Consider the following 10,533-nt stretch of genomic DNA (forward strand, 5'->3'; position numbering starts at 1 on the left):
AGCCAGTTGTGGAGTATGGCCTTTCTGGCTGCTGCGGCTAAGCGTTCAGCTAGGATTTTTCCTGGTTTGGGGGATTGTATGTCTGACGGGAATTTGCTGAATATGGCCCATGCGGCTGTGATGGGCATCTTTTTCCCAGATATAGTTTCCCAATAGCTGGCGATTTCCTCCAAGAATATTTTGATTTGTGGACAAGACCATAAACAATTAATTAAATCTGCTTTGTCAGCACCACATTTTAAGCATCTGTCCGAGGTGGCAGTTCCGATGTGGAATCTTTTTACAGGTGTGAGATAAGTTTGATGTAATAGTTGTAGTGCCATCTCTTGGTATGTGCTGGCGGGCAGACTTTTCATGACGTGTGTGTGGTAGTTTAAGATGTCTTCATTTTCTGCTAGTGGGATTACCGTTTTCCATTTTGTAAAGTTGAAAGTGGATTTGTCAATATCTAGGGTTGTCCTGATTTGTCTGTAGATTTGGGATGTTGATTTAACTGCGTCTTGTCTTAGCCATAGGGAGTCTAGGGGGTTATTTTTGTCTTTTTCAGTGAGTTTGTTCAGGTGCTGAGTAGCGAAGTGGGTTATTTGTAGCAATGCGAATTGATGGGGTTGTAGGAATGGGTATTTTCGTATTAGGTCAGAGGTAGTTAGTAGGGTGAATTTGTCCGTGACCATATCTTTTATGTTTTGTAGGCCATGCGTTTGCCATATGTTAAAGACAGTATTGGAGCGACCAGGAGTAAAGTTTTTATTCCTCATCCAGGTCAAGTGTATGGAGTTGAATTGAGAGATGTTGATTTTTTTCCGAATCTTGTGTCAGGTATTGTATGTATGGATAAATAGTGGATTATCTTTCATGTTTTTTGGGATATCTTTTAGAGGCGTATGTAATAGACAGTTAAGTGATATTCCTTCTGAGAGTGTGTCATCTATGGAAATAGTGGTGAAAACGTTTCTACGGTGAAGCCAGTCACCTGCAAATCGGAGAAGGGCAGCTTCGTTATATTCTATTACGTTTGGAAAATTAAGTCCTCCTTCATGTTTTTGTAGTTGAAGTTTAAAAAGATTGATTCTGGGTCGTTTTTTATTCCATATGAATGTTCTAATTATGTGTTGTAATCTTCTGATATCTGTGGATAGTATCCTATATGGTAGCAGTTGTATTTTGTAGAGAAGTTTGGGAAATGCAATCATCTTAATTAAGTGGAGTCTGCCCGCGAATGACAAGTTTGTGTTAATCCATTTGCGGGTCTCTTGTTCTATCTGGTCTATTGTATGCCTAATGTTTAGGTTGTAGAAGTCTTGATGACGTTGTGGTAATTGGATCCCGAGAAATTTAATGTGTGTTTTCGCTTTTTTAAATGGGAAGGAGGTGTTCCAGTCTGCAGGGGAGGTATGTTGTAGACGTAGTGCTTCCGATTTATCTAAGTTGATTTTAAATCCTGCTATAGTGCCAAATGTTTCTATCTTTTTTAGAATATAGGGTAGTTCGGTTTGCGGTTTGTGTATAAATAGAAGGATGTCGTCTGCATATGCTATTAGTTTGAGTCTTTGTGTGCCTAATGGTATACCTTTGAATATATCGCTATTTAATAGATGTTTTAGGAGGGGGTCTAGCGCAATGTTGAAAAGCAATGGTGAAAGAGGGCATCCCTGTCTGGTCCCTCTTTGGATCAGAAATCTAGTTGAGTTAAGGCCATTTGCTGTGATATGTGTGTATGATTGGGAATATAGGGTCTTAAAGAGGTTTAGCATTTGTATGCCAAAATGTTGGAACTTAAGAAGTCTTTTTTTTTTTCAATTCAGTTTTGCTTTTATTGAAAAATATATGCAAAAAGTATACACATAAAATCATAAACAACAATAAGAATAGGTAAAAGAATAAAAAAGAAAATAAATAATAATAAGGTACAAGGTTACTGTGAAATCACCAATATTTGCCGGCTAGAACCAGAGATATTCATATTACAATATTCGTTTCCTTTAAACTTAGCTACATAACTGGTCCCCAACATTCTGCATTCTAAGAGGCACAGATGGGCTATAGGGTGTGGGTGGACATGGAGATTTGGTAGACATTCCAAGGTTCCCAAATTTTGCTAATTTTTGTTTTTTTTACAGGATCCACTTCCGACATTAACTCCATATTTCGTCTCATATTCAACTGGGCCTGAAGTTGTTGCTGCGTAGGAGTTGAAGGTTGTTTCCATGATCTGGCTATTAAAGTTATTGCCGTGTTGAAGATTTGAAATAGCAACCGCTTTTTTTCCTTTGTGATTCTCATTGGGTATATTTGTAATAAAGCTATTTGTGGAAGCTGTGGAACGTCCTGTTGAATTATGTCCTTGACATCTGCAAAAACCGTATTCCAAAATGGAACCACTTTAGCACATTGCCACCACATGTGGAGAACAGTACCCTGATGTCCACACCCCCTCCAGCAAGTAGTGGGATAGGTCCCCGAAAATTTAGCTATTCTGGTCGGTGTTAAATACCATCTCGTTATTATTTTTGTGTGAGCTTCAATGTGGTTTGTGCAATGCGTCGCTCCTTTTGGGCTATTTATACTCTCATTCCATTGTGCTGGAGTAAATTGCGCTTGTAGGTCTTCCTCCCATTTCTCCATATAGTTTCATCTCTCTGGTTTAACATTTTATAGCAATCAGATAGAATCGCTTTACCTCCCCAATATTTCCCGCAGAGATTCTCCATTGGGGTATGACTACGGATTGACTTGTAGTCTCGGTTGCACGATTTAAGAAAATGGGTTATTTGGTGATAGGCATAGAGTTGGTTCTTTTGCAGTCCAAATTTTTCCCTTAAGTCCTCAAAACTCCGCAGCGTTTTTCCAAAAAATAAGTCTCCCAATTTATAAAGACCTACTTGTGTCCAATTAGTCAGGGAGATATGTGGAATAAAATACTTGAACGCATATATTGGAAGCAATGGTGAGGGGAAGGAACCAAAGTTATATCTTGAAGATGTTAAGTCCCATATTTTCAAAGAGAGTAAGGTTGTTGGTAAAAATTCGTCGAGTGACGGTCTGTTTTTTTTAGGGAGCCAAAAATAGTGGGCAAGAGACTTGTCACCTCCCCTATCTGTCTCCATGTCCACCCATTTTTTGTAATATTTCACCGCATGCAGTCTAACAACAGATTCTAGTATCGTAGCCATGTAATATAGTTTAACATTGGGTATACCTAACCCTCCTGAGGATTTGGAATATTGTGAAATTGCAAATGATAATCTCGGAGGCTTGTATTGCCAGACAAATCTATTTATCCCTTTCTGCAAGGTTGCTAGAAAATGTGAGGGGAGAGCAATTTGTAGCATTCTGAAGACATATAATATCCGTGGAAGCAGATTCATTTTTATTGATGTTATGCGCCCATACCAAGAGATTGTCTCTTTCCGCCATCTATTACATTCTGACTCCACCAGTTTAATAAGTGGCACATAATTTAATTTATAGATCATTTCCGGATTTTTGGGTAGTTTTATGCCCAAGTAAACTAAATGAGAGTCTCTCCATTCAAAAGAATGATGTTGCATAACCCCTGCCAAAGCCTGTTTTGAGATGTTGATGGGAAGGGCTTGTGTTTTTTGAGTATTTATTTTGTACCACGAAATGGATTGAAATTTCTTTAATTCCTGTAAGACATTGGGTAGGGAGATTATAGGCTCTGTAATAGATAACAAAATGTCGTCTGCAAATAATCCTATCTTTTCTTGTCCCGTGGACGTGGTTATTCCCTTTATATCTTGATTCTCTCTAATAGTCTGGGCTAATGGTTCCACCATTAAGGCGAAAATTAGGGGAGACAGAGGACATCCCTGTCTGGTCCCATTTGAAAGCCTGAAGGCGCTCGACAGGGCACCCGCTGTGCAAACTTTAGCAGTCGGGTTAGAGTAAAGTGGTTGTATAGCTTTGAGGAAGGACTCTCCCAGCTGGAATTTAGTTAACGTAGCTTTCATATAATCCCAGTTTACCCTGTCGAACGCCTTCTCAGCATCCAAGGACAACAGCAAGGCGGGCATGCTCGACTTCTTGAGTATATATAATATGTTTTGAAATCTCCTGGTAGCATCTGCGCCTTGGCGGTTTAACACAAATCCCACCTGATCGTTATTAATCAGGGAAGGTAGGATTAAGTTCAATCTTTGGGCAAGAAGTTTTGAGTATATTTTAAGATCAGTGTTGAGAAGTGTTATAGGTCTGTAATTTTGACATTGTTCTTGGGGCTTACCCGGCTTGGGGATTGTAACCACATGGGCTTGTAAAAATTCCGGGTGTATCTGACCCGTATCCATTATGTTTTGAAAGAGCTTAAGTAGGAATGGAGAAAGAAGTGTGGCATACGTTTTAAAATATTGGTTAGAGTACCCGTCCGGGCCCGGGGCTTTTCCTATTTTTAGGTCTTTAATTATTAGTTGAATCTCTTCCTGGGTGATTGGTTGGCTAAGTGCCTCAAGTTGTTGTGCTGAAGGGGTCGGGAGATTTAATTTGTTCAAATAGTCAGTGATATGCTCTAATTGGGGCTTTTGGTTATCTAAACTAGAACCTAAATTATACAATGATTCGTAATATTGTGCGAACTTATTCGCTATCTGTTTGGGGTCCGTTATTTTTGTCTGGGCGTCCATTAAATACTGGATTCTGTTTTGTGCTTGTTTCTGTCTCAATAAACTTGCTAATAATCTATCTGCCTTGTTCCCTTTGGTATAATAAATGAGATTCAAGCGTTGTAGTCTATATGCTGTTTTGGCTGCCAATAGTGCATTCAATTTATCCCGTTGTTCCTTGATTTGTTTGACAATATTCACGCTATATTTTTGAATAAGTTTCTTTTCCAATTCTGCCAATTGGGTCTCTAATTGTAATTGCTCCACTTCCCTTTGTTTTCTTATTTGTTTGGCTTGAGCTATTAATTCTCCTCTAATTACTGCTTTATGTGCCAACCAGGTATTTTGCCAGTTTGTATCCTCCGGTTTGTTTTCCCTGAAATATTGGGTAATTTTTTGTTCTATGTACTGTTTACATTCCTCCTTTTGCAATAAGACACTATTAAGTCTCCAGGGAAGCTTCTCTAAGTTGTTCCCCCGGGGTATCGTCATGCCAATAGGTGCATGATCCGACCATGTTCGGATACCTATCCATGGGTTGGAAATTTGTGATGTGGTCTGAGTATCCGATAAAAACATATCAATTCTTGTATGAGTATGGAATCTCGGGGAAAAATACGTATATTCCTTTTCAGAAGGGTATTTCGCTCTCCACACATCTATCAAGGCAAAGTTATGTATCAGAGCTCTTAGTTTTTTGGCCTGAGCCAATTGATTTTTACTGGGTGCCCCTTTAATCCCTCTATAAATATCTATATGTGGTTGCAGGGTCATATTGAAGTCCCCAGCAACTATACACTTCCCTTGTCTGTCACTGAGTAGCCTATTAAGTGTTTGTGTCAAGAATTTATATTGATGCTCATTTGGGGCATAAATGTTCACCAAGGTATATTTAACATTATCTAACATGCAAATTAACATCAGGTAACGACCAGCGGGGTCAGCAACGGACTGCAAAACCTGGCATGACACTTTAGCCGAGATCAATATGGATACCCCTTTCGTCTTATTCTGAGAATAAGAATGAAATGAGTGGGGGTAATATCTATTAGAGAATCTAGGCGGGTTTTTAACAGTGAAATGTGTTTCTTGATAAAATAGTACATCAGCCTTTGCTCGATGCGCATCTCTGAGAGCCTGATTCCTCTTATGAGGGGAGTTTAACCCCCTAGCATTCAATGAATAAAAACGTGTCATTTCTCCTTTGCAGTGCATCGCTTATCCCTTCATAATAATGTACAGTGCTACAACAATCCATGAAAAAACTCCCAACCCTGATACAACTGTACCCTGACCCATCGAAGATTAAACCCGAGGCAGTAGTTACTACAGAAACCTTGTACCTAGAAAAACATGGAAATAGGACCAAAACAGTAAATACTAATACTTGTACAACAAACATTTGTAAACTCGGCAACTTTGAATGTTGCATGTGGTAGCAAACAGCTAATACCACCAGATTGTATCTCACCAAAACTTGAGTCAGTGGGGGCTCCGGAGATGAAGTTTCACTCTCTCTGAGCAGGGGAGCTTAAGAACAAAAACATCTCGATCTCGTAATTTATGGATCCTTAGGGGGAATATCAGGATTAACTTCTTTCACTATAACCAACCGACCAACTCTATGCCTTGAGCCATTCCTTCCTAATCCGTCTCGGAGATGGTGGGGATTTTTGTGGAGATGATGCCGCCTTATCATTCTCTGGAGTGATGATATTCCATCTGATAAGGGCTTTTTTCGCTTCTGCTGGCGAGGATAGCGTAACGGGCACTCCGTTCCTCTGTAGAAGAAGCTTGACTGGATAACCCCATCTGTACAGAATATTATGCTGGCGCAGCAGTGCAGTTGTTTCCATGAATGCTTTCCTTTTAAGGAGAGTGGCGGGCGATAAATCTGCGTACACCTCTAGGCCTTTGTATTCCTCTGGCCATCCCTCCTTTTTCCTGGCAAGCGACAAAAGGCTTTCTTTGGTTTTGTAAAAGACAAACCGCATTAACACATCTCTCGGTGCTGCTTCTGGGGCTGCTTTTGGTTTGGGCACCCTATGGATACGATCTATCGCCCTTTCCAGTTGGTGAGAATCGGGCATTATCAAGCCAGTAAGCTGCATCATATACTGTTCCAACTCCTGCGGGCCTATCGCTTCGGGTATGCCCCTAAGCCGTAGGTTATTGCGGCGAGATCGGTCTTCTAGATCTGTAACCTTTTCCCGAAGCTTGTCTGCTTCCGCTTGCAGTTTGCCATGCGAGTCTGCCAGCTCGTTATGGGCATCTGCGAAATCACTCACTTGTTCCTCCAGATGAGCGGTTCTCTCTCCGACATCTTGTATGTCTTTGCGCAACTCTTCCGCCATTTGTTTGATGTCTTTCTGCAGGGCTCCTTTCACCTCCTGCAACATCTCGCGGATCTGAGCCGCCGTGGCCGGGGACCCCTCTACCTGAGGGTCCGGCATTGGAGCTTGCTGTTCTGTGTGTGCGCCGCGTGGCGTTTCCAAGATGGCGCCTGAGGCCCTGGTAGCGCGTCGCGGAGCCGGAGTGAAATAAGTAGAGACCGTTTTCTGATCCTTTTTCAGGTTTCTCTTTTGTCCCATAATAGTCCAAAAGCGGTCTGCTAGCTTTTTAGGCTGGTCGGAACTGTTTAAATATGTCCCTTAAGGAAGCTGGCTCCCCTGTATCACGGAGCTTAATTCTTAAGCGTCCATCTTGTTAGCTTGGTTAGCTCCGCCCCCTTAAGAGGTCTTTTGATATGTGTGTGAGTTATCCTGTCAAATGCTTTGTCTGCATCTAAATTAATTAATATACCGTGTTTTCTTTTTTCCAGGGTACATTGATATATTGCCGCTATTACCTTACGTATGGCTTGGACCGAGGTTCGTTGTTTAAGGAATCCTACTTGTTGCGCGGTAAGTATTTGCGGGAGAATTTTCTGTAATCTGTCAGCCATGATCTTAGTTAGTAGTTTTAAGTCCTGATTGAGTAGGGATATTGGTCTATAGGATGAGGGTAAGATAGGGTCTTTTCCTTCTTTTGGGATGAGTATAATCCTGGCCTCATTGGCTTCATTCCATAGGGGGGAGCCTTGCAGAACGTCATTAAAGATTGTGGTAAGTATGGGGGTGAGTTCTACTATGAGGGTTTTATAGTACTCTGCACTGAGGCCATCACAGCCTGGTGATTTCCCATTTTTTAGGTGTTTTATTGTTGATATGATTTCTTGCTCTGTTATAGGTGCGTCGAGTATTTCTCTGTCCTGAACTGAGAGCTTGGATAAATGGGCATCGCGTATGAAGAGGAGACCCTCATCTGGATGATCTTGGTTTTCCTCATAAAGTGTTTTAAAATGTGTTTCCATTGTCTTCACTATTTGTTTTGTGTCCAGGGCCCATCCCTCCGCTGTTTTCAGTTTTTTTTATAAAACTGTGTTTGGTTTGAAGTTTTGATATTTTAGCTAATAGTTTCCCAGGTTTGTTTCCCCATCTATAATATTTGTTCTTCATATGAGATATTTTATATTGTGCATTATCATGTAATAAAGTGTTGAACAAATTCTTGGTGTCAGTGTATTTTTTCTTATCTGCTTCCGAGTTTGTGAGTTTGAATGCCCTATAATGATTAGTGAGTTCTTTTTGCAGGGCTGAGTATTTTTCAGTAAAATGCCTTTTCTGTTTTATTAGATATGCTGAAATATGTCCTCTCAGGACAGGCTTAGATGCGGCCCACAAGAGGTTTTGGTCGTCCCAATGCGACAAATTGTCGTCAATATAATTTGCCCATTGTTGTTTTAAGAATGTTTGAAAATCAGCATTATTATTTAAGTAGGAAGGAAATCGCCAGTTATATGATGTTGTCCTTGTAGCCAATTGCATCAGGGTTAATGTTACTGGGGCATGATCAGAGACATCAATATTGTTTATGGTGGCCAATAATATCTTAGAGAGTTGTGTGGTTGACAGAAAGAAGTAATCTAATCTGGAGTGTGTGTTATGGGCTCCTGAATAGAAAGTGTAGTCTTTGGTATCTGGGTTTGTGTATCTGAAGGTATCTTGAAGATGTAAAAACTCACAGAACGTGTGTAATGGGGTAATCCGTCTCATTGGGTATCTGGATGCGGCATCCGATCTGTCCATGAAGCGGTCCCATACTGTATTCATGTCTCCACCGATAATTAGATTCGCGGATCCCCAGGAGTCAAGTCTTTGCATTAGTTCTGTGAAAAAAAAGTTATTATCATCGTTAGGGGCATATACGTTCACTACAGTATATTTCATGCCTTGTATTTCTATATCTATGATTAGGTAGCGACCATTTTTGTCTTTATATGTTTTGGTCACTGTACCATTCAATGATGTATGTAAAAGTATTGCCACACCCCTAGATTTAGTTGAGTATGATGCAGTTATCTGTTCCTGTATCCAGGTGTCCCTTAGTATATTTTTGTCTATGTCTCGCCAGTGTGTTTCCTGCAGAAGAACAATATGGGCGTTTTCCCTTTTTAATAGGGATAATACCTTGCGTCTTTTTACCGGAGTATTAAGGCCACCTACATTCCATGAAAGCAGTTTAAGATTTTTAGGTTGTTTATTAGAAGATGTGTTATCTATAGGTTCACCCATTTAGTCTGTGCTAACCTATACCCTGTTTAGGGGTTGCGTAAATCAAGTTTTCCTGTATTAGGGTGGGGACCCTGTCCCAGTGAGCGGGTTCCATCCCTTGGTGATGATTGTTATGGGATTGGGAGCTGGAAAATTGGCAATGGTCTTCTATTTGGTTGTTGGTCGTAATCACTTGAACATTTAGTATCACATTAACTATGTACATTAAAAACATTGCATTTTGAATAATAGAAAGTCACAAACCTCGCAGTTTGTCTGTGACAGGAGTTAAAGAAAAAGAGAAAAGGGGAAAAGAAAACAGGTTTTAACCTACAAAATAGTCAGTCTATAGCATATGCAGTAGACATGTTTTATATGAAATCGTGAGGTATTAAGAGCAACAAGGAAACTATAAGGAGGAGATTCCAATGCCCTCTGTGGTTAGGGGGAAAATTCGACAGTTCGGTTCAACTTGTAAGGTAAATGAATAACTTGGTGAAGTCTCTTATAGAAATTAAGCAGGTAAGTAGAGTTCGTGTTAAGTAATGGAGAACAGGGTTCCAATAATACAATTTGCATACTATGAGAGATTCAAATGGTAAGTAACATATCATTTAGGTTGCCCAAAATAAAAGTAAATGAGAGAAAAAAGTAAAGTCAAGTTATTAAACGTTCGTCTGTTCACTGTTCAAAAGCAAGTTTCGCTTAAACTTCGAAACCTTTGAAATAGCCAGAGAAAAAACCTTGCCCATAGATTCTTTCTATGTAGTTCCATCAGACTGTATGAAAAAAAAAAAAAAAATTCCATGTTGTGTGGTACTCAGTCTAGTATTCTTTATCAAATCTGATGGTTCTTGTTAGGGCTTATGATATTCATCAACTATGTTATATTGAGTTGTAGTCTTTCACGCATGATTCACCGTCCCTCTTATTTTTGAACGGTTGTGTCTATGTAAGCAGAGGCTTGTTTGTGGTCTTCGAAGATATGTATTTGTTAGTATCTTTTTCGATGATTTTTAGTTTTGCAGGAAAAAGCAAGGAGAATTTGTATCCGGCGTTGTATAGAGTTTTGCAAAGTGGTGCAAATTCTCTGCGTTTGGCTGTCACTGAGGCGGAGTAATCTTGAAAAAGTAGAATTGAGTGTCCATCATAAGAAAGATTTCTGGTCGCTCTGTGTGCTTCCAATATTCTGGTTTTGTCTGTAAAGTTCAATAGTTTAAATATGATTTGTCTGGGACGTTGTTGTTCTTTGTTAGGTGAGGGTGGGGGTCCAATTCTATGGACTCTTTCCACCAGAAAGGGAAGATACTTTGTATCCA

At 40.0% G+C, this 10,533-nt stretch overlaps 1 long non-coding RNA gene across 1 annotated transcript; it reads left to right on the forward strand.

The window, feature by feature from the left end:
• Nucleotides 1-230: 230 nt before the first annotated feature.
• LOC121401413 lies at nt 231-8,223 on the forward strand. The gene is made up of 3 exons (XR_005966220.1): nt 231-1,783; nt 7,359-7,525; nt 7,851-8,223. It is a non-coding gene; the product is annotated as an uncharacterized LOC121401413 (long non-coding RNA).
• The last annotated feature ends 2,310 nt before the right edge of the window (nt 8,224-10,533 follow it).

Source organism: Xenopus laevis, chromosome 3L (assembly GCF_017654675.1).
Source record: "Xenopus laevis strain J_2021 chromosome 3L, Xenopus_laevis_v10.1, whole genome shotgun sequence".
In the NCBI taxonomy this organism is placed as follows: Eukaryota; Metazoa; Chordata; class Amphibia; order Anura; family Pipidae; genus Xenopus; species Xenopus laevis.